General features: G+C 35.4%; 1 long non-coding RNA gene across 1 annotated transcript in view; it reads left to right on the forward strand.

Moving 5' to 3' along the window:
* Positions 1–968: 968 nt before the first annotated feature.
* LOC149555663 (uncharacterized) overlaps positions 969–26,247 on the forward strand; it is a 115,969-nt gene continuing 90,690 nt past the window's right edge. The window contains exons 1-2 of the long non-coding RNA XR_016365333.1: positions 969–1,065; positions 1,217–1,313. This is a non-coding gene — a long non-coding RNA (uncharacterized LOC149555663). The remainder of the gene's footprint in view (positions 1,066–1,216; positions 1,314–26,247) is intronic.

Here is a 26,247-nt window from a genome sequence, read left to right on the forward strand (position 1 = left end):
CAAAAGTATTCATCATCATAAAAATATAATTCAAAATATTGATTAAAAATTCTTACATAATTAAAATGTAAAAGTTAATCAAATCAAGAATACATGGTAGAGAGATAATTTGGAAAGTTGAACTTGAAAACTACTATAGGTGTTGTGAAAATCTGTGATAGGAAGATAACTTGAGAAGTTGAACTTGTAAATAGGTACCTCTTATGAAAATCCAATAGATGAGTTGAATAATATGTTTGGTGTGATCTATGCAATTTAAGACAATGATCAAATTCAAGTACTTGAACGGTGAACCTCTTTCACGTGCAAGTGCTAGTCTTTATAAAACATTTGTCATATAAACTTGGGACGGTCATAAGTATTAAATGCGTTGCTTTTTGGAGTGTCACATCATTTAAAAAGCACCACGTTTCACACGATTAAATGCGTTGGCCCGTAACCTTCCAAAATAGGTTTAAATGCTTTTCACAGCACGTGCTCTTGGGAAAAAGCAGCATGGCACTATAACGAATATAAAGCGCGTTCAAGGAGAAAAAAACAGTTATAACGTTAATAATATTTTTATTTTTAGAATTCGTTGCAATCCTTTATATAGGCATTTGCCCAACATTTCTATACCGTGCACTGCAAATTGAAGAGTACGAGGATCCATACCTCATTTCCATTTGCAGGTCTAAAGATTTCGATATTACAATGACGCGTGCATTCAATTTTATCTTCTTTAGAAGATGGCAGACCGAAAATGGTAATCGGTTTCTTGAAATATTTTTTACAGATTTGTGTTTAGCTGATTTCGCATTTGAGCTCAACGTTTTTATCCGGTGAAACTTTCTGTAGAATCCATTAATGTTCTGTGGGAAAATTTTCTTTTCTTTTATCCTGAGGTTTTATTTGTTTTGTATTTACTTATTATAGAAGAATTTAAATCTTATTTATTGAAATTCTTGCGTCCTCGTCCATTTTCAGCAGCAGAAGCCTGGTGAGGAACCCTTACATTTGACTGTTTTCGGTTGATTGCGAGATTCTGTAGTTATTATCTGCATTTGGTTCTGGAATATTGATTTGGTAAGTGCGTCCTCCGTGTTAAATATCAATTGATGTTAGAAGATTTTATTTCTAATTTACACACAGATTTATTTGTTTATATGTTCTTATTATAGAAGAATTTGAATTCTATTGTGTTGACATTCTTGTGTCTTTCTTCCATTTTCTGCAGCAGAAGCTTGATGAGGAATCCTTTACATTTGCTTGATTTCGGTCGATTGCCAGATTGCATGGTTACTGTTAGCATTTGGTTCTTAAAAAATGATTAGGTATGTGCATCCTCCATGTTACATCTAAAGCTTGAAAAATTCTGATCCAATGAGCTTCATTAATGCCTTATGAGAAAATTATTTATGGGAAAATTTATTTGATATATATATATATGTTTATCTTGGAAGGAAGAAAAGAAAGGGCGCGATATATAATCGTTTTGTTCAATTCTACGGGTCATAATAGACATGAAGGATAATTTATCCATATTCTGAGAACCACAGCATTCAAACAAGTGACCATTCTAACTTGCCATTTGATGCTACTATTGTCGTTGAACCATCATCTTTATTGCGGGAGATAGATTTCCAGTTCAAGTTAAAGCACTACTACATTGACTATAGATTACTCATTCTTACGTTGATTAACTGAATTTCCAATTGATATCATAGCTTGATTGCAGTGGTTATATATATCTTTTTGGTTCATGCACTAGCGTCATCATTTATGGTCAAACAGCTCTGATAAAGTCTTCGACCATGTCAAAATCTGCCTAGATGCAATCTAGGGTTCAGCAATAACCAATCATTACAATTTTTTCTGAAACCTAAAAAGTGTGTATGCATGTTATCTAGGATGCGATAGCCCATCAAGGAGAAGTAACAAAATCGTTATGAATTATTTTTACAACGATACCTATTGTATTTGTAATTTTTATTTGTCTTTTATTTTTAACTGAGGTTTTCTGTGCTCTGAGTATACTTATTTAGAAGAATTTAAAATAGTATTATGATGAAATTCTTGTGGCTTTTATTCATTTTCTGTTGCAGAGGCTTGAGGATAACCTGCTTACAGTTACGTTTGATGTTATTCCAGTTAATCATAAGATTTTGCAATTATTTTTACTACTTTCTTTTGAAATATTGATTCTGGCGGTATGTTAATCGTCCATATCAAATGCTAGCTGATGTTATATCCAATAATTGCTTCTATTCCAATGAAAATCTGCTGTTTGCTTCATGAATGATTGATGTGGAACTTGAGAATTTATTTATTCTATATTATATTTCGTAGAAATAGAAAAATGGAATATACACAATTGTGTCTTTTAATACTATAGATTGTATTAGAGATTAAAGAAAACTTACCCATATTCTGGAAACCACATTGTACAAACAAATAGAAAGGTTGTGAGTTGCCATTTAGTATTAATATTGTGGTTGAATCCTCATCTTTGTTGTGGTGGATTTGACAGATTTCCAATTCATATTAGAACTTTACTAATTGTCTGTAGGTGATTTGTTCATATTGCTATATTGACTGGTTTTTCAATTTATATCAAACCTTTACCACAAACAATATAGGTTTTTGTTCATATATTAACTCCATCATAGTTAGCAATCAGTCCTTGTAGTTTTGAGGTCTTTTGAGGTAGTACTAGAGTTTGACTGTAATCTAGAGTTTGACTGTAACCCATCATGAAAAAATAACTAAATTGTTATGAATTTCAGCTAAACTTACTACTCCCTCATGCTAGGAATTATTCTCGCAATGCAATCTATTGTATTTATACATTTTATCATACTGATCATAATTTCTCAATTGACAGATTCTGCAAACTAAATGTATTAATCACTACGCTAATTGGTTGGCAAATTTCTAATTTAAGTATGGTCTAATGCCCTATTAGTAATAATGCAAAAGTTTGTATATCACATAAGATAGGTAAGTCTTCAAATTGAATGGTCATATACACTACATTTAATTGCATGATGAGTTTCTAATTGGAACATGGTTAGGTATTTGTTCTGCTTTAGCCCAAGAGTTTGCATTTTCTTTGGACGGCTACCCATTTTGGGACTCTCTAAACAACATTACTTGATGTGATCTTTTTTTCCGTGACCCTACAAGGTAGTTCTCTAATTTATGCCCTGTACCTGCAATCCAACACTCAACACTGAGTACATAAATACTACAACAGCTAGGGAAAAAAAATTATCAAGAAAAAAAAGAAATACAACAAAGTTAAAAACGTGTGACCAATTTTAGGAATTAGATTGTTTTTAAAATGAACACTTCTCAACAAAGATTATTACAATAAGCAATAATGAAAATTCGACAACACTGTTTTTATCTCATCTCTCCATAAACGTTTGCTAAAACTCTACTACAAAAAATCTCCAATTAAAAATAGAAAAGAACACCAAATAGCCCACAAAATGGCTGTCACAATAGTTTTCCCTAAAAATAGCTAATTTCCCAAGAATAAATGGGTAGCACAAGATACATCAATAAAGGTAGTTACATCTTCCTGATCTTTTAAAATTTTTGAATCTCCCCAACCAGAAGAGATGGATCTAGTAGATTTCATCTTGAATTTTATTTCGCTAGTTTGGGGTTGGAGACCTTCGAGTAGTTTGTCTTTAATAATTTTTTACAATACCCATTGGCCTGATCTGAACATTTGTTCTCTCAATTCTTGGACCTCTAAGGTCAAGAAGAGGTTGATTCTTATTCCACCATTGGTTTGGGCTGTCAAAACAATATGCTAGCTCCAAGGTTAAATTGACAAAATAATCTCTTTATACTAGTACTACAGACTTGAAACTCCTTGCCTTGTCCCAATAACTCTTTGCAGCATTGTACTCAAAATGTATCTAGGCTGTCTCCTATGACCAAACTTTGGATAAATTCAAGGACGTGTTTTTGTGATCTTTGTCAAATTTCCACAACTCACTCTCCTTTCCAATTTACTGAGAACTATATGTTGGATCCCCTATTTTTCTCCTTTGAATGAAGATCACGGTACATTGATGCTTCATCATTTATCTTTTAAGTTAATCTATCTTTTGAGTTGAAACTTCATCATTGATATTTTTGAGGTGAAACTTCATCATCTATCTTTTGAAGTGCACCATTTAAACTTGTGAGTTGAATCTCATTGCGGCTTCACTTCTTTTTCATCAATTCTTGGTTGTACCTCACTCTTCAAATCTTTTGTGTCTTTAAAATTCAAAGCAACCTCTAGCCGAATTCTTGGTTTATCTAGAATTTTTTTTTTCTCTTCAATTGTGTTGGCATTTTAAATGCTCCTTCCTCTTTCTATGGTTTTAGGAGATGTCTCCTCCCCTCATGTTGTATTCATTCATAAGTATTATCTCAGATTCTTGACCATGATGGATCACTTTTTGGTCATAATGACAAGGCCTACCTAATAGCAAATCGGAAGCATCCATTGTTACTATGTCACATAGCACTTCATCCACATTTGTACCAATTTTGATATTAAATAGATGAGATTTATCCACTAGCACACTATGAAACTTTTCCAGTAAAAAAAACTTGTGTGTGTTAGATTTTGGAATGCAAGCAATCTGCAATTTGTTAAACATTCTTTTACTTGCTAGACTATGAATGAATCCATTGTCTATGATGAAGTTGCAAAAGTATTTTGTTTAGAAGATTTTTTTTTCCTCCAATAAGTTTTTTAGGTTTTTGTTTCTAGATATCAAGTTTCTTTATGTCATCAATTCCCCTAGTCTCTAATTCAACTTCCTTTGTTACAGTTTCTTGTTCTTCTTGGGATATAATTGTACTTTTGGGGTTTTGAGGGCATTCTATGCTTTAATGGGCATTATTACAAATGAAACATCTCAAGCGCTTCCAATCTTCAGAAGATTGTCATCTATTCCCCGCCTTCAAATGCTCTGTTTCCTTTGAATTCAAAATTCACATTCTTGCCTTTTATGGCTCTTCAGTGCTTCACTCATGATAGCTTATGAGGAAACTTCTTTCTCTCCATTCTGGTTTCACCCTATCTTGCTTTTCAGATTTGACTTCTTGACTGCCTTTAAGAAATATTCATATCCCTTGTCAATAGTAGATTGACTATATCCCATGTCCATAGTAGATATACTTCTTTCCCTCCATTCTGGTTTCACCCCATCATGTTTTCCTAATTTGACTTCTTGCCCACCTTTAAGAAATATTCATATCCCTTGTCCATAGTAGATTGACTATATCCCATGTCCATAGTAGATATTTTGACTAAGGGAAGCTCATCTTGAAATTCAAAACTTCAGTGCATTCACATATTCAATTGTTACTTTCTCTTTGTACTCTGTATATCCATTTGAACTTGAAGCCTCATAAATTATTGCAGGTTAGTTGGGCAGATATGGAAAATCTCTGTTGCCGCAGGTTAAATAAACTGAGTTCAAATAAAAATAAGAAAATAACATAGCTTTGTAATTGACCTCTGCTTTTTGCATTCATGGCCACAACCACAGCCACAGCCACAGCCACAGCTCTCTTTAGAGTCATCCAAAATATCTGTCTTAATAATAGCTAAAGCTGTACACTAAACTCTGTATTCTGAGAGTCTAAACTTATGTGAGATTTTTTTGTGGACCCTAGAAGGTGCTTCTTTAGTTTATGTCCCATGTCTGCAACTCAGCATATAGCACTAGGCACAGATACATTATGGGGTAGATAGGAAGAAATTATAGCAAGAATAATATGGCAAACAATACAGTTAAATGCATGACCATTCTCAAGAATAAAAAAAATTTCAAAATAAATGCAACATCTCAAAATAATTATAGCATCCAAAACAGTACTCTATCATTGTTCCTATCTCCTAAATCCAAAAACTCTTGCTAAAACTTGACAAAACAATCTCAAACACAGATACAAAATTCCACAACTGCAGCCACCAAATGCCTGTTAGAAAACAATTTTAAGCTCCCAAGATTAGATGGGTTTTGACTTTTGAGAGATAGATTAATAAAGGCATACATCATTACTTGTGGGAAATACGAGCATCACACTAATTTTCAATATGGTAAAACCAAGAATGACCACCCAATCTAAATCATTTGTATCTTCAGACATTGTCTATTCTAATCTTTTACATGTTTTCAGAAATCACCTATCACAATAGGACAGATAACTCAATAACAGAGTGAAACGGGTGGTGCTTGGTCATTTGCTTTTTACAGTCATAATTTTTTTTAGGTCATTTCTTATAATCATGAATGAACTTCATCTACGTTATTTACTTCAAACAGTCATGCATGAAATTTGTACTCAATTTGCATGGGATTACTCCCTGTATTAGAGACAACAACAATTCAATTGATGACATCCCTGTATTAGCTATTGTAAAGGATGTTTTACGGACACCTTCAATGCCTTAGTTCAAACTCAGTCATAACCAGTTTTAAGTCATAAGGAAGATTATGACAAGTTTAATTGTTTCCCAAAGGTCATTTACACAGTTACCCTATACTTATTCTTTGATGATTTAGATTCTAGTGTTCTTCAGGCATTTCTATTGAGCATTATGTATTTCAGGCAATTCTCTTGACCAGCTTTGAATGTTTCCTAGCTCTCAAATATGCATTATTTTTGGTCTTTGGGCTGTTAAACCATTCTAACACGAAGAATAATTTTTCAGCTTTACTTTTGAAATAGTGCATGATAGTCAGAAAAATTGTTGTTTCCTCAAAATCATCAGTTCTTTCATTGTGAAGGCTTATAGCCTCTGTATGTCCCCTTTTGGTGCATGCTTAAATCTTGCTCTAAAATCATGAGTTCACTTAAAATACTAGCTTACCAAATAACAATCATCTCTCCAGCATAAACTTTGGTTTAAACCCTGCAATAGCGTTAATCAACATTTGAAATGTTGCGCATAAGGTTAATTATAAGGATTAGGCTTCCAATAACTTCTAGATGCATATAAATCAATTGCACTAATAACTAAATGGTATTCTAATATCCAAATCAATAAATCAATTAAACTCTATAATTCCTCTTCTGAAAATCAACCGTACTATGGATTGTGGAAAATAAGATAGGATGTGTAGAGACTGTTTGACACAAATAAGCCCAAGGGTGCAAAACAGCCAGCCAAGACAATTCCGTCCAACTCGGGTTGGTGTGCTTAAATTGTGGGAATTGGTCCACTACACAACTAAGCCCAAGAGTGTGGAACATTCAACCGAGACAAGTTGAGCCCTTGGCCTCACAGGTGGTAGGAACATCCAACCAAGACAATTTCATCCAATTCGGGGTGGTGTGCTTACATTGTGAGGATCCATCTGCTACACTCCTTATAATGCTTACTTGTTAATCCATGTATGACTGTCTGTAGAAGAATAGGAATATTATATTAATATTCAAATAGAGTATATATATTTTGCTCATTTAACTAGTGTCTTAAATTAAATACATATCAGAATGAAAATTATATAGTCACATTGCATACAAATTACTTCTTAGATTACAGGCTTATTGAATGCAGATTGTAATTCCTTGATGCCCTTTTACCAAACGAATTTCTGCCTTTCTATAGTCATCAATTACAAGTGGAGGGTTACGTCCCTTCCTTTGGCCATGGCCTTTCGGTATCTCCTCATTGTCCTTTTCCCCTTAATGACTTCTTGTGTTAACATAATGAAATCGCTTTTTGTTAATCCTCTTACACATGCATCCCTGCCTTAATAGTATTAATGAGCTTGCTGCATAATGGCACCACTTTACAATTGTTTCTTATGCCTTTTAATCCAATTGTTGCTCCTCTTCATCCATGTGAATCGTTGGAAATTGCTTGTCTTCTGTTTGTTAAGGCTTATGGGTCACTGCATGACAGATTTATTGATCGACTACTTACGGTTGCTGACTGAAGACTGTGAAAATTGTGATGTCCCATAAACAAGACAATTTTCTGTGAATTGATGCAAGTTTAATTTTATTTATTACCCTTTTTAAGGAATGGCTGTGGAGGTATTAGATGGGGGTATGACAGCCTCCACAATATATGCAGCCTTTCCTAATTATTAACTAGAGAATCCTTTTAGCGAATGACACAATAGAAATTTAAAATTATCAAAATAAAATTTTAATCATACACAACCATCCAAAATAATGGAAAAAATGGGGTCTATCTTAGAATTGACATATCTCAAAGAGTCCTTTTTATGCTTGAATTATTAAATAGGTAAGGTGTCTAGTTACTCAAAGATAGTGTTGATATGCAGATCAGTAGATATCCTTGCTCATTCCAAGGGCCAATTTTTTAGCTATTCTCCCCATGAAACCAGAGAGAGAAGAATTTTTTCAAGAAGACCCTTAATTTATTCAATAATATTGGCTGTTGATTAAGCAATGGTTAGCTGCCTTCAACCCCTCTGAGAATCTACTTAGTGCTTTTTAAGTATAGTCAGACTACGTCTACCACAAAGTAATTATTGACATGTATTTCTCTAATGAAGATTGAATTAACAACGGATAAATGATACATCACAACATTTGACTCCACCAAAAACCTTGGAGTCCTGAAGCATGCAAGGATCCATACATACATATGTCTAAAAACCACAGCCTAAAAAGATGATCTTTCTAGAGTGGATTGGAATAGAACGAGAACAATCCCTAGATTAATTAATCAGCATGTTTAGATCAAGAATTTCTCACGAGCATGGTTCATTTGGTGAGATTTACAATGTGTTCACAAGCCAAAGATACAGCCATTCAGGTATCCTCAGAGACATGGACAATAAATACTCGTCTTTTGCCGTGAAATTCACCACTGGCAGGCTTTAGGAGCATGGTGCCAAAAAATGAGGTTAGTCACAACCCAAAGATAAGTAAGCTAAAGACAAATTCAAAAGAGAATAGACAAGAAAAAATAAAGGGCAACCTATCTCAGACAGATCCCTTTTAGATCCTCTTGGACAACTGCTTTGTCAACATTAAAGCACAAGAGACTGATGACTTTTGAGTTGTAGAAGATGCCCAATGAAAGATCTCCAACCCGATTTCTGTTGCAATTGGTTGAAGTTTGTCTGAGATCTTGTCTTTGGCCAGCTTGGTGAATGAAGTCTAGTTTTTTTTTATAATTTTTGTATTGCAATATACAATTTTTTTGTATTATTCTTGTTTTTCTGATTTTTTTGATATTTAGAATGCAAATGCTAAAATTGAACAAGGCAATACTGGAGAGAACTTCAGCAGCAATTACTAACTTCAAATTAAATTAAATACTGGTTTTATTTCCTAAAATAGAGAAATGTCACAACTGAACCAGGTCTCTACAGCCTGAGTAAACTTGAACCGAAAACAAGATGCATACAAATTAATTTCCCCACTCCTGATTTGATATTGCTGATCGGCTCTAAATATTTTGGACCACCCTGTAATTCTGTTCCATTCTGATTATTTCTTCCAATCCTAATGCCAACCCTGGAATGAAGTGATGGCAGCCTGGAGAAGGTATGGCTAGCTATGGGAGCTTAGGGAAAAGACTAATATTGCTCCTTTGGCCACCAATCTGCTATTGATCATACATTCAACTCTGATACAAACCTGAAACAATGACTTTCACAGCTGTATATGGTGTCTCCCTCTTTTCTGGAGGTGTACAGCTCACCTGGAAATGATTGCGAAGCACAAAGAGCTACTGCCAATACACAAATCTGCCACTCTGATCCATAACTTAAATTTCTTTCAAACTGATCTGCAAATACCTACAAAATTTGCTCCAATATTGCTCAATTGAAGGCCATGTGTTGATCCTTCTCAACTGTAAATTGGGGTTTTGTCCAATTTACTCTTTCTTAAGGGTTTTCGTCCTCAGAATCTGATCTGATGCTGCAACTAGCTCCAGCTCTCAAATTCACAAATGCTGATGAGAAAAATAACCTGAATCAATGCCAAAATGAATTGCAAGTCATTCTTTTATTTTCTTTTCCTTCTCTCCAATTGGTTCAAATCCTAATAATGAATTCCCACAATTTATATTAATAATTTAAAAAAAAAGAATAGTCTTACATAAAACCAAATCCCAAGGCATTATTTACCATTGTAAAACATGGGCCCATGTGAAGTTTTAACCTGTAACTATTACCTCCTAGGGAATTGTGCCATGCCCTTATCATATCTCATTATAGATAAAGTGATTATAATTTAAAATAATTCAATTTATTATTCATTATTTAATTCTATATTGGGAAATATTTATTCAGAATTGGAATCTGACTGAAGCTACCTAATCATGGATGATGCCCGAGTAATAGTTCAACCATCTGTCATCTTCTAATCAGTCTAAGGAAGAGACATTACACCCGAGCAAAAGTTCAATGATAAGAGGAGATCTCAGCTCCACCAATTATTGATGATTTGTTCGTGCATATTTCCTTTAAATCATCCACATCCAAATCTTCTCTCGAAAAGAAAAAAAGATAGATATAAAAATAAATAGCAAGATGAGATAATCTTGGTGAATCCCCAAACACAAAAACCAAGGCCTAATACAACTGTAGAGTATATGAGATTACTGTCAGGAGAATACATTGAAAAAGACAAGTAGAAATTAAGAGCAGCTTGCTGAAATTTTGATGTAGATATATGGACTTCCAAGATTAATAATCTCCTATACACAGTAACACCAAGTATAAGTACAAGGCCGCGCCCCTTATTGCAGGTTTTTCCCTTTGAACATTAGATGCAAACAATAGTTTTTTCTCTAAGTTACACAAGGGGTGGTTTCTATATTTACTTTTAGAGCTATGTGACAAGGTTCGGCGAATTTCTGGCTTCAAGTTCGAAATTTGGTGAGCTTGTAAAAAGGTAGTAAGATTCATTCAAGCTCGTCTAAAATTAAAAAATGGTAAATGCTGCAGCAGCACAGAATATGTCTTCTGACCTCCATCGTATCACATACTCTTGGTAAAAAGAATCATTTAATCAAAGGAAAGAGACAATTACTTGTAGGGCTGGAGAATAAACCAAACAACTTTCATCTTTGTTTATGAATAAATTACGAGCCTGCCATAGTTTTTCATCTGACAGTTCAAAAATAATAGTTCTTCTCTCATCAGGAAATTACGAGTCTGCCATAATCACTTTATCAAAAATCATGTTCAAGTGAAGAAAAAAAAAACAATTCTGTATCCAGAGGAATGTGAATATAACATGATCAAAATCTCTTGATTTCTTCTGATTTATTCAGTGTCATAAGGAAACCCCTAATGCACGCTTCCAATTTCTTTATTTTTTTGCCTTTCCACCAAGAAATATCATTGGCCAAGTTGGAAGATTTGTTACAACACAAGTCTGAAGAATGATTCGTGGTGGTAGAGAAGGTGGAAATATCATTGGCCAAGTTGGAAGATTTGTTACAACACAAGTCTGAAGAGTGATTCGTGGCGGTAGAGAAACAAATGGCTTTGTGTTTGGAAGATTGAAAAACAATCGAATAAAGGGAAAAACAATAGTTTATAAAATCATATTTTCGATATCTTTATAACGACAATGTTTAAAATTACCTGTTTTAATATACTTTTTATTCATAGTTTTAAAATAGAGTAAAATTTAATAGTGTTTTTTAGGTGTGAGAGTTTTTATTATTTTTTAAAGTTATAAAGACAAAATTGGTATTTTATATAGGTTTTTATAGTTTAATAATAAAAAAAATTATTTTATTTTATTTAAAAAAAATAAAAGTGAACTTATTTTATTTTAATTCAAAATTTAAATCTATTTAGTAATGTTAAACTACTTAGATAATTTTGTGGATATATTATTAGTTATATTTTTAAAACATTAAATTTTTAGAAGGCAAATATCTTGTTGAACATCTTCTAAATTTTAGTCTTCCAAATTTTATATTCGCCGAACTTGAACTCAAATTTGAACCTTGTGACTTAGGTTGAAAGTAAAGCCTAATTTATAGATATCACCACTCAAGCTTTTACTATTTAAACCTCCATTTGTGGTAGAATTTGGGGCAGAAAACAATATTTCATCTATCACAGAAAAAAAAACTTAAATTCTATGAAACCCCACAAGGTTGACTAAATCCATGCAAGGCTTCTCATGTAGTCTTCTTTCTACTTTCTTCTCTCATGAATGCTATATTGTTGTCTCTATTTACAACTTACAACCTGCGTATAACACCTGATGGGAACAATGCAGTAACTATTATAGAAACTTGAATAACTGGTACTATGTCAACACAACCTGATTACCATATGGGTGCTGCAGAAGCATAATGGCACAGACTACTGACCATAACAGCAATAAGTCAAAGATAGAATCTAGGAAATGAAGGATAGCAGATAGATTATTTTCTGGAGGTGAGAGTACCAAGTAAAACACATGCCAGGGAGTTTGAACAACTATTGAATTTGGGAGAGGTGCTCCTTCTTAAGAGGAGAGAACATCAGCATGATGACTGAAATAGGTTTGGTTTGGTTTTTCCAATTTGCGATCCATTTTGTGGCTGTGGGTGTATATGACTAAGGATTTATTCCTTAGAAGTTAGATGTGGTGTGTTATCTTGCTGGAGCTCATTTATGTGTTGTGGAAATTACGTTTATGTGTGTGTTGTTTGTAGTAATTGTTGTGTGGTTGTTGTAGAAGACACTATAGTAAGACTGCTTGCAATGACAAGCATTTTTCTTCTAGTGGATTGCTTCTAGCAATGCAGCTTACCTTCAAGAGCAATTGCACAGAGTTGGTCGATTTTCTGCAGCGTAGAATACCGTGGTGCCATCAATGTGGTATTAGAATGGGTCACTGTGGGAAAATGTGCATCAGAAGGCTTAAATTTGTTTGGAGTCCAATGAAGGTGGTGGTTTGTGTATCCCTAGGGTCTACATCAAAGAGGATTGCCAAAAAAAAGATGCAAAGGTGAGGAAGAGAAATAGGATAACATGCCACCAAGAAGGGGAATAGCTGCAAAAGTTACTGTAAGAGATGTATTAGAAGGCTAGATGGAAAAATGTAGATAATGAGGTCTATGTTACTTAGGGATGCTTCCCCCACCTAAATGGGTCTGTTCCTGGTCCTTGAAATGTCTCGGGGACATGGAAATGGGAGAGGAGAGGCCTTTTACAATTCGATAAAAGAAAAATTATTCATATTTTAAAATTTCCATTCTTTAAATATAGAAACTGCCCCTTTGTCTTTGTTCAATCTCTTTGTCATTTTGCGTTATGAAGACTTGAATTTTTCTATTTTTTAATAGCTGTCCCCTGTTGTCCCTTAAAAAATGGCTCCCTTTTGTTCCTGTCTCTGAATTTCTGAAATATGAGGTAAGATAGCCTTTGACTCATTAGAAAGAATTTGAATTTCTCTTTTAGTTTCTGTTTTAAAAAGTATTGCATCTTTGTAGTTATTATCATATAGGGCATATATCTATTGAATAAAATTGGCTTGTGAAATTTCTAGTTTCTGAATGAAAGCTTAAGACTTAGGGGTTGATCCAAGGAAAAGTGGCTTCCTCATGCTGAAATTAAAGTAGAAAAGCATTCCAGAATTTTTTTTGCCCATGTCATTGCAACAAGTCTTAGCTAAGAGGAGTGGAATGTTAGTGACTGGTATTGTCATTTCAATATGTTTCTCTAGGTAATCTGCAAGGGCTGCTTGAATAACTTTGAACTATGCTTTAAGAGGCATTTCTTTAGATTCCAAGGAATGACACCTACCTCAAGCATTCGTTCATGTAAGTCTTCAATGATGATTAGGGGCGTGACATTATTTAATGCTCTTGAATCTCGAATGCAATTGTTCAACTTGAAACATCATACACGAAGAGATAAGAAGGATTTAATATATTTTTTAATCTTCACTACTTTTCTCTGGACAACACATGATTCAGCTGTAGCTTGTGGAATATGAACTGATTTAACCCCTTTCTTGACATAGCTGACTATCTTTTCTAATTGCTTGGATTGATTTTGAAAAAAATCAAATTGTGATATCTATACTTTGGTCTCATTCATGTATACTTGGATATCAATGTTTGGTGCAATTTCTTTAGCTGATGTTGCATTCTTTTAACAAGGTGGTTTTGAATCTTTAAGACTTTTCACATTTCCTTCAATTTTTTGATTCTTCAATCCTTCTCTTTGAATTTTTTAATTTTCAGGTTCATTAAGGACAGTGAGAGAATGATAATTAAAGCCAGTCTATTGCTTATCGGACAGTTTCTTTCTTAACAAAACTTATTTTAGAGTCAGCAAAAGGTTCTTTTGAAGAAAGATTTTGGTTTCTCAATAAGCCTTGAGTTTTTACATTAGACTAAGAGATCAGTTGCAACAATCAATTTGTTTCAAGACATGTTAAAATCATGGTCACTGGTATCATGTAAATAGGAACAGTTGTATTCTTATTAGGAGGAGCTTCTATTGCAAGTTGCTTAGTTTGAGAAGGCAATTTAAGCTTGCTTACCTTGTTAGAAGAAGCATAATTTCTACATAGAACACCTTTATATGATTGAGTTGAAACATTTCTTGGAAGTTGTTTTTTCAAAAGATATATCCATATTGAAACCCTTTGAATTAATGAATCGCTTGTATTTTGGATTAAAGGGTGGATTTTATCCTTTTTGGTTTCCCCTACGAAAATCATGTCATCTGCAAGTTTGATGGCTTGGACTTGGGCTTCTTTAAGCTCACTGATCGCACAAGATTGATAGAAAAAGCAACCTTTGAGGGTAGTTTTCTAATAAGGACAATTTTTCAAGGCTTCAAAATTGTATTAATTTTCTCAACAAGGTCTATCATGCAATTTTTTTTGACATGGGCTCATTGAAATCCTTATCTTAATTTGGCTGGGTAAAGAAGTCATTTTTAGCTAGCTTGAAGTCAGTTAGAAATATATGATCAAGAGGACCCAAAATGGTGACGCACCTAGGTGAGAGAGTGAAGATGAGCAATTGAACCTTATGATGAACACCTAGTATACTACAAGCAGTGTCAAAGTCTGCCACAGACTTGTTTGGTTGTTGATAGCCATCACCATGGAACTTAGGGAATTCTTTTGAGGACCTTGAGGAATTCTTGAAGGCAGAGGGGTCATTGTTGTTGCCATTATCACCTATCACTTGGGTCAAAAAAATTGAACTTGAGTTACAAAATAGGATCTTTAGGAGTTTAAATAGTTGTGAGATTAAATTTTCAATAAAGTATGCCCTTGTGCTAGTTGCCAAAACTATTAACAATTTGATTTGTACTTTATAATACAACTTATAGTAAAATAATGTGTGAAAAATTTCTATTTGAATTAGTAGGGGAAAGTCCCTCATCTAAATGACTTATCAAGTCTAAAACAAATAAAGTATGTCGCTACTTATGCGCAATATACAAATCATCCTCCAGTCGTTATCCATGTAATGAAATGTTTAAAACAATCTAGAGCTATTATTGGCCTTGACGATAAGAGCACAAGTGCTGGAAAGGTTTAATCTCGCTGTAAGGATTTTTCTTGTAATTGAATGACAATATGAACTAGAAAAGAACCTATGTTTGATGGCTAAAATCGATTAGTATTAACCTAAGTTGCCAGTTCAGGTTTGGTTCCAAGTTCAAAGTTCGAGAAACAGTTTGCAAGTTTGACAAAGTTTTGGAAAGGGGTTTGGGTTCGTTAGTACAAAAACATGTAAAAATTTAAAATAAATAAATAAATAAATAAATTAAAAAATAAATAAATAAATTAAAAAAAAAAAAAAAAAAAATTTATATATATAGATATACATATATATTTTTATGAAGCATGAGTTAAAATTAGAATGTAGCATAGTAGCATAACACATTTAAACAACAAAAACTTTAAAACACCATGAACTGTTAAACTTGTAATCATAGTGATCATACCAGCATATAGTAACATGTTGTCATATTACTATCAGGATTTAACTGTGATTTTGAGTCAAACTCAATGACTCGTGTTTCATAATCTCCACAGCAAGCCAAATTGTCATATTACTATCAGGATTTAACTGTGTGATTTTGAGTCAAACTCAATGACCCATGTTTCATGAGTAGTGATTCAACATGAATCCATCTCTCATGAGAATAAATGGAACACTTAGCACTCATTGGATCTAGGTGATGTTAAATCCTGATAGTAATATGACAATTTGGTTTGCTGTGGAAATTATCGCCTACTTATCAATTGATGAGCTTAAGGGGCTTTCTAATGAATGGTTCATAAGGCACAACACTTGGTGAAGGTTTTGCAAATGGGGTTGCAAGCTTTGGGTTTAACCATGGAGGAAACTCCGTAGTTAAGCGCGCTCAGGCTGGAGTAGTACTGGGATGGGTGACCTCCCAGGAAGTCCCGGTGCTTCACCCCTGTGAGCATCACCTAGATCCAATGAGTGCTAAGTGTTCCATTTATTCTCATGAGAGATGGATTCATGTTGAATCACTACTCATGAAACATGGGTCATTGAGTTTGACTCAAAATCACACAGTTAAATCTTGATAGTAATATGACAATTTGGCTTGTTGTGGAAATTATCTCCTACTTATCAATTGATGAGCTTAAGGGGCTTTCTAATGAATGATTCATAAGGCACAACACTTGGTGAAGGTTTTGCAAATGGGGTTGCAAGCTTTGGGTTTAACCATGGAGGAAACTCCGTAGTTAAGCGCGCTCAGGCTGGAGTAGTACTGGGATGGGTGACCTCTCGGAAAGTCCCGGTGCTTCACCCCTGTGAGCATCACCTAGATCCAATGAGTGCTAAGTGTTCCATTTATTCTCATGAGAGATGGATTCATGTTGAATCACTACTCATGAAACATGGGTCATTGAGTTTGACTCAAAATCACACAGTTAAATCCTGATAGTAATATGACAATTTGGCTTGCTGTGGAAATTATCTCCTACTTATCAATATAGTAACATGGTTCAATTGACTTCAACATCAAAGATTCAAAACATTTAAAGTATCAAGTTCAAGTATCATTGTTTCACGTTCATTGTTTAACTAATGCAATGAAAATCTATTAATATTCTTAGCTCTAAGTTCTTCAATCTTCATCTGCTTCTTCATATTCATCTTCTTCTTCTCCGATATTACTTGCACTAAGGTCAATTGGATCAACAACAAAATCAACAATGGTATTGACATCAAAGTCATCAAAATCATCAACTGTAAGCCAAGCAGTGGAAGCATCCAAGTCCACAATCTCTGTACCTACATCCCACTTCTTTGTCTCCACTTCTCTGTATTCTTGACTCTTGTGCAAAAGAAGGCGTAAGTTGTTATGCACTAATACTAGGTTCTTTTCTTTTTTTGATTGCAACCTATTGTGCTTCATTGAGTGGATAAAAGAATAGGTGCTCCAAATTCTTTCTAATGCAAAAGAACTAGCAACCTATAAGGACAATATAGGGTAAGAAATTAAAAAAGAGTGAATTCAATCTTATAAAAAATTTAAAATCACTTTCTAGTCATGATTCTTTTGAAGATAAAGTGAGCTAATTTTTTAAAAATAAAACGTACTTTTGATATAACTTTGATTGCAAGGGGCTGCAATTTTTGAAATTTTTGGCCATGGAGGTACCACCAACCATTAGCATCCTTCTTGAACCGATGACGAAGAGCATCATTACTTAGACCTCTATTATTGACAAACTCTATGAACTCATCCATGATGACATCTCTCATATCATCATCAGGAAATATTCTTCTAAATGCTACCTAGTACCCGTCAGACACTTCTTGTTAGAATATATAGTCCACTGATATAACTGGGGGGGGGGGGGGGGGTGAATCAGTTATCCAACTATCATCACAAACATTAACCTTAAACAAACTTAACCATGTGATTAATATAAACTGAAACCACAACAAGATACTCATACACAATTAACACCAGATATGTTGACTGGGGAAACCCTTGATCTGAGGGAAAACCTGGGGGGGGGATGGTACCCAGAAGATGATGTACTAATATAAATATTCCTTGTTAGAGGATAGACCCTGTTAGGAGTTTGTTACAACATTCAGTACATATGAGTCCCTGTGAAGAGATTTTGAATCCCTATTAGGAGATTCCAACCCTATTAGGAGTTGTGCCAACCTTGTTAGGAGTTGTGGAAGACAACTGGACCCACTACCCAAACAACTTCAAGCTTAATATCAAATAACCCACTATCCAAATGATCTCTGTATTATTCCTTGCAGAATAATAGAACTGAAACGTACTTACTTCTTCTGTCTCTATCTTGTCAACCAAACTTTTGCTCCTTCAAATCTTGTAACCAGATCTCATACTGTGCATCCAATGATCCCTTGGATTGCTTTCACGCATTCAACAAACATTTTGCTCCTCTTGTACTGGGCACTAATACTTCGCATGCCACTTGATCCTCTAAATCCAAGTCCACATACCAACAAAGAAAACATCTTTACTTTATACCGTATCTTCATAATAATTCCTTGAGTCAGCCTTGAGGCTTTCCCAATTAATTAAAATAAGATAATTAATTAATTCACAATTATAACCACATTGTCGGGTCACAGTCTACAAAAATTTACACATGTGAAACCACGTCTTGTGCACATGATCATCCTCTATCACTGATATCTATACATCACCTTCATTACATCTCAGATGAAAGATAGCGATAGATCATCAAAAGTTTGTTTCTAATGCTCTTTTTTTGCAATGCTTCTAGTAAAACAAGTGTAACTTCCGTACAACATTGAATCAAACTTAGTCTTTTTAACCACGTCATCAAGACAACCTTAGGAACATGTCCTCCACTGCGCATCATCTAAAACTTCCCTAGCTTTTGCGCATCTAGTCTTAATAGAATTACTGATTGCTTTTCCTCTAGTCTTAATAGAATTACTGCTATGTTGACATCAATGACAAATATAGTCATGAATGCAACATATCAATACTCTTCAATGCTTAGGATACTCCTCCAATGTAGTATCATCAACATTCATGCTAACACTTCCATATCTCTATATGGTGGCAACCTTCCTAGTAGATCACAATATTGTGAGCTATAGTATTTGGGCGTCAAGGCATAGGCAACCAAATGTAATGGAGTGGTCATTTTGTTCCATCTTTCATTAATAATTTTTTGCACTTGTTTGGAAAAGGTCTCTAGTGGATCTTGCTCCTTCTCATTTATAACTTGCTTGACCTTCTCAATCATTGAGTCTATGCCATCATAGATCTCTCTAAGGCAAGGCTTATCCATGTTAGTGTACCTAAGCATGCTCATAATGAGCTTGGTGATCTTAAGGAGATATTCCACATGTTCCCATCATGACTTAGCCAATGGCCTATCCTTTATTTTGTTTGCCCTTTCAATGTTCTTTTGCTTCCATACACCCCAATTGTGGCTGATTACCATACCTTGAAATGCATCTTTCACTTGCACAATTTGTTTTAAGACAATTATATGTGATGTCCCCAATTTTAAATGTAATAATTTAATTAAATTAATTAATTAACTGGTCCCATAATTTAAATAATACAATAAAAGGACCTTTAATTAGTTACTTTAATTAATTAATATGGGGTCCAAGTTAATATTTATGTGTGTGGTTTCGATTGGCTTAGTATATCTCGGACCCATTTTTGTTTTAGTTTCCGTTGGTAAGTGTTGTCGTTGGCTATCTTTATACACCCTCGGAAAGGTTTTCCTTGATGAGTATTTAAGCACGACATTTAGGTAGTTGTTAGGTATATGATTTGGATTATTTCTTTTGTATTGCAAATTCTTGTTGGGATTCTCTATTGTTTTCCATTTCAGAAGTGAAAGATCTTCTCTACTTGGTTTGTCCAGTTTCGGTGGGATTCAACCCTTACCCTATTCCGTTGCATGTAATACTTCACTCGGATTTGGCAAATCGGAGGACCATCTTATCGCAAATATTAATTGAAGGATATTCGTGTTCAATCTCCATTCTTGTTTGGTTTATTGATGAATTTGGATCTATAAATTTTTGGTTGCATGACTCAACATTCGTCCTCTATCCACACACGATCTTCTACCCTTGGTTTGGCGCAACACATAGTGCATCTGTCTATGCTGTAGCATTACCATTCCGTACCGCCATCTCTGCTCATCCTATAACATTACCATACTGTACGGCCATCTCTGTCCATACTGCAACATCACCATACTGTACGACTCTCTAGGCTACTGTACGATCAATCAACACCACTATCTGTACTCCATTTCAAGCTACTGTATGTCCCACCCCAAACAATCCATACACCACTGTTCACTCCATTCAACTATACTGTATGACCTATGGGTAACTGGCTATTAGGCACATGAGACCAACGGGTATCTGCCCATCAGGCACACAGGACCAACAGGTAACTGGCCATCAGACACATGGGACCAGCAGGTAGCTTGCCATCAGGCACACAGGATCAACAAGTAGTTGGCAATGAGGCACACAGGACCAGTGGGTAGTTGGCCATCAGGCACACGGGACCAACGGGTAACTGGCTATCAGGGACATGAGAACAATGGGTAACTGGCCATTACGCACACGAGACCAATGGGTATCTGGCCATCAGGCACACGGGATGAATGGGTAACTGGCCTTGAGGCAAATGGGACCAACGGGTAACTGGTTATTAGGCACACGAGACCAACGGGTAACTACTATCAGGTATACGGGATGAATGAAACATTTCAATAGTATTAGAGTTGTTGCAAGAATTAAGAGTTTAGTCTCGGATCACACTATGACACCCAACGATGTCATATGGTTTTCTGCTGATTGGAAGGCACATTTGTTGGTTGAGTACTCCAAGAACATTTTTGCATGCAATTGATGGATAACGACTTTTAGGACGACAGATACCAGGTAGTCGTGACATCATATACTACAAAGACAATCTATTTGGTACATGAGACGAAGATGAAGGAATGGGTTCTTGAGGAAGATATTGACACAAATATTGTCAAACTAGCACCCAATGATCATCTTGATGAAAATTTGGGTTTTGTCAATGGCCCTCCATATGAGAAGATTTTATACATGGTTGTTCAACTTCCTAGAGATGCTATGGACGATTCCTTGCAGGAGCAACCGCAGTTGGTTGAATATGAAGTTTACCCTTCAGTTATGCCTAAGTCATGCATGACTGCAAATTTTCCATGTGAAGTGCTTCCTCATTAAAATAATAGAATCTACATGTGTTGTGAAGTTCTTGAAGAGATTGATGATTACATGAAGATTATGGATCTGTTTAATGATTGGCTCCCTTGGGATCCTGGTGGTCTTGGATATAGCGATGTTTATATCAGAGTGGCACAGTAGAGCCCAAATGGTGGTCTACTCATCTCAATTGAATCCAATTATGCATATGTGATCCTGAAGAAGCATGGAGTTTTTAGTAGATATAGCAATTTGCATCTACGCATGGTTTGGGACCCTGGAGTTTGCGTATTGCTTGAGAACAAGCAATCTTTGGCCGGTAAGGATTTGTAATGTCCCCAATTTTAAATGTAATAATTAAATTAAATTAATTAATTAACTAGTCCCAGAATTTAAATAATACAATAAAAGGACCTTTAATTAGTTACTTTAATTAATCAATATGGGGTCCAAGTTGATATTTGTATGTGTGGTTCCGATTGATTTAGTATATCTCGGACCCATTTTTGTTTTAGTTTCCACTGGTAAGTGTTTTCGTCGGCTATCTTTGTACACCCTTGGAAAGGTATTCCCTGACGGGTATTTAAGCACGACATGTTGGTAGTTGTTAGGTATATGATTTGGATTATTTCTTTTGTATTGTGAATTCCCATTGGGATTCTTTATTGTTTGCCATTTCAGAAGTGAAAGGTCCTCCCTACTTGGTTTGTCCAGTTTCGGTGGGATTCAACCATGACCCTATTTCGTTGCATGTAATACTTCGCTCGGATCTAGCAAATCGGAGGACCATCTTATTGCAAATATTAATTGAAGGACATTTGTGTTCAATCTCCATTCTTGTTTGGTTTATTGATGAATTGGGATCTATAAATTTTTGGTTGCATGACTCAGGATTCCTCCTCTATCCGTACACCATCCGCTACCCTTGGTTTGGCACAACATGTAATGCATCTATCCGTGCTGCAACATTACCATTCCGTACGGCCATATTTGCTTGTGCTACAACATTACCATATCGTACGACCATCTCTATCCATATTGCAACATCACATACCATATGGCTCTCCAGGCTACTGTACGACCAATCAACACCACCATTCGTACTCCATTCCAAGCGACCGTATGAACCACCCCAAACAATCTGTACATCGTTGTTCACTCCATTTGGCTATACTATACGACCAACGGGTAGCTGGCCATCAGGCACATGGGACCAATGGGTAGCTGGCTATCAGGCACATGGGATCAATGGGTAGTTGGTCATTAGGCACACGGGACCAATGGGTAGTTGGTCAGCAGGTACATGGGACGAACGGGTCACTGGCTATCAGGCACACAGGAACAACGGGTAAGTGGCCATCAGGCACACGAGACCAATGGGTAGCTGGCCATCAGGCACATGGGACCAACAGGTAACTAGCCATCAGGCAGTCGGGACCAATGGGTAACTAGCTATCAGGCACACGGGACCAATGGGTAACTGCTATCAGGTACACAAGACAAACAGAACATTACATTATATGTGATGCAAAACGGGTCTCAGCAACCTATGACATAAATTAGAGCAAAAGAAAAGAACTATTAGATACATATTTTAGAAAAGTATACACATTGCACAAGTAAAATATGAAAAAACAGAAATAGTGAAATATTAAAATCAAATTACTAACTTGAGTTTAAGTTCATTTACCTTCAATAGCTCCAATTTTGAGTAGTTCTTGAAAAGAGATTGAGTCATGTGGTGGTTTGTGACAAACATTTGTATGTCCTCAGCCTTTTCGTACATTGTTTTGATCCACTCAATTTGGTTCCCAATCTTTTGTAGCATAAGATTGAGTGAATGGATTGCACAAGGTATCCAAAAGATATGTTGATATTGTGATTCAACCAACAAACCTGCTGCTCTACAATTCTTTGCGTTGTCTGTAATGACTTGGACAACGTTTCTTGCACCCACTTTTTCAATGGCCCCAATTAGGATATCAACAATAAATGGCCCATCTTTTACTTTGCCCTCATAATCCACCACTTTTAGAACCATTGCCCCTTTAAGGGACACCGCAAGGACATTGATCAAGGGACAGTTCCTCGAATCCTTATAGCCATCTGAAACAATTGTCACCTTTGTCTCAACCCATGAGACCCTGATGGCCTTCAATTAATTTTCAATCCGATGGACCTCGTCATCCAACAAGGTGGTGCGCACATTCTCATACCCGGGGCCACAATACCCTTTTGGAGCTTCATTGGCAACCTTCAACATGTCCTTCCAAAATGGAGAGCGGACAACATTAAAGGACAACCCATTTGCATACAGGCATCTTCCCACCTTAATGTCAGCAATTTTCCCAACCCTTATTTTGAAAAGTAGTTTCTAGTGGCCACTTTCTTTTGTGTACAATAGGGATAGATTCAGTGTCAGTGTCCGCTACGGTACTAAAGAAGGGGTGGTCTTGTACTATAACATTTGAGGGGGCTGCATTCCCTTTGCTCTTTTACTTTTAATGACATTGCTACTGTGTTCTATTGCCCTGCATCCTTCTCTCTCTTTTGCTGCCTTATGCTCTTCAATATATTTTAACACAGTTCGATTTGGTATAGGGACACCTTTTTTGCTAGGGTATTTCTTGACTCCTCTTCCAATGTAACCACATAAATGACCTACTACATGATAATAAGAACTATTTCATTCTACACCACATCTCCGACATCTCCAATGGAATGCATCACCTCTTGGAAGGGGTTTGAAAATGTCCACATACTTCCATAGAGAAGAATTGGAGTTGGGTTCCATTCTTTGTTCGGTGTTGCCTATTGATGAAGAGGTAGATGACATTCCTTTCATAATTCCTAATTTATATGGAAGAAAATGACAAATTTTGGAATAATGGAAAAGATTCAACATATGAAGAACATAAGAACTATTTCGTTCTACACCACATCCCCGACATCTCCAACGGAATGCATCACCTTTTGGAAGGGGTTTTAAAATGTCTACATACTTCCATAGAGGAGAATCGAAGTTGGGTTCCATTCTTTGTTCGGTGTTGCCTATTGATGAAGAGGTAGATGACATTCCTTTCATAATTCATAATTTATATGGAAGAAAATGAAAATTTTTGGAATAATGGAAAAGATTCAAAAGAACATATGAAGATTGAAAGAGAAATGGAAAAATGAAAAAACTAGAACAAAAACAATAGCAAATGGAATAAGATCTTACCTTTTCCAGCCATTGCAAGCTTGCAAATGTGTATGAATGATGCACAAACACTTGAAGAATACCAACAAATCAATCTTCAAACTCCTTGCACAACTAGATGCTTGCTCAAAAACTTATGTGCTCTCCCTTAAGACAAAATAACTTGTTTAGAAACATAAAATGACAATGAGAGGGCACAAAAGCAATTCATAACAACTATTAGGTTTTATGGATGCCAAAAAACAATTAAAACTTTCTCATAATACACTTTTCCAGCCATTTGCGGGGCCTAGTTCGTTGCAGGTTTGAAAATTTGAAGGTGGTTTGCCCAGGTTCGAACCCGATCGAACCAGCAGTGCAAAAATTGCACTCTGGTGGAACCAAGTTCGAACCAGACCCGAACTTTGAACTGGTTAGAACTTTCTTGGGTGCGAAGTGGGGGGGAGGTACCTATATTAACAATAGGATTGACTTGAGATTAGAAACATTGCACAAACAATATGAAACACAATGCAAGATTTAAGGAAACATTTCTTTGAAGCAAGCAAATGTACTAAAAAAGAATAGAGAATTTGAACATAGATATTCTTTAATGCAAACTTATTGAATCTTAACACACTAGATTAACTCCAGATTCTAGTGAATTCTTCTATAGGAATCCTTACGCCAAATCTTTTTACAATATGCATGGATCAATTGATTGTCAAAGAGGCTAGAATTTTTATGAAGTTTAACAACTTGACTATCAAATGATCCAATGATCAATAGCAATAATTTTTAGGATAAGTGTCATGAGCCGTACCTAATCATTTTGCCAATTTATGTCTAACATGTATATTTAAATATATATGTATTGCTGCTCAAAATATCATTTATAATGTGCATACATATGGTTTACTTAGTAGGATGTTGTCATGCTTCCTTGTCTATGCTTCATCCCTGATTGTTATATATATATATATAGAGAGAGAGAGAGAGAGAGAGATTTTAACTAATTAACTGATGCAAATGCTATCTCATAGTCCTTATAATTGGAACTGTCAAACTCTTCCCCTGCTGTTTATTCCCATTCTTCTTTATGCTTCTTTCTTCCCATTCTTTGATTTATTGATTAAAAAAGAGAGTGGGCTATGATTTTTAATGCCTTTTTAGGTTAGTGGCATTGCTGACCCACCTTTTTAGTTTAGGTTATAAGGCAGGACACGTTTTTCAGTTATGTTAATGATTGCTTTTCCTTGGGGATGTTTGAGGAATGCTTAAACATTTGTCAAGTGATTATTTGGATGGTTACACATCCTCCTATACCAAAAAATATAGATAATTCCTTTTCCTTTGCGGATGCTTGAGTAATACTTAAATGTTTTTCAGGTGATGCTTAGGATGGTCGGGCATCCTCCTATACCCATCAAAAGGGAGATGTCACCTAGGGTGTCTCTACTTTGTGTGGTACATCTTTAGGATAGTCCTTTCTTATGATCAAGGATGTGTTGGTTCTCAAGTTTGCAACTCTGCAAATGGACAGTAATGAGCCAATTTAGATGCTTTATCATGTTCAGTCTCTACAAGTACAAATCCTTACAGAATATTTTCACTATTGTCCTCAATAACAATTAGATATACATATCAAAGTATAGTGTTAGGCTTCAACTGGCCATGCTCAATGATAAGCACAGATAATTCGTGGAGTCATCAAAAGGGAGATGTCATCTAGGATGTCTCTTCTTTGTGGGGTACAGTTTTAAAGAAGACCGTTGTTTTGATCAAGGATGTGGTGATTCTCAATTTTACGACTCTGCAAATGGACACCGACAAGGCAATTTATAAGCCTTGGTTGACTTTTCATCTTTTTTAA

This window comes from Cupressus sempervirens, chromosome 5 (genome assembly GCF_028749045.1).
Source record: "Cupressus sempervirens isolate cs-2001-9-10 chromosome 5, ASM2874904v1, whole genome shotgun sequence".
In the NCBI taxonomy this organism is placed as follows: Eukaryota; Viridiplantae; Streptophyta; class Pinopsida; order Cupressales; family Cupressaceae; genus Cupressus; species Cupressus sempervirens.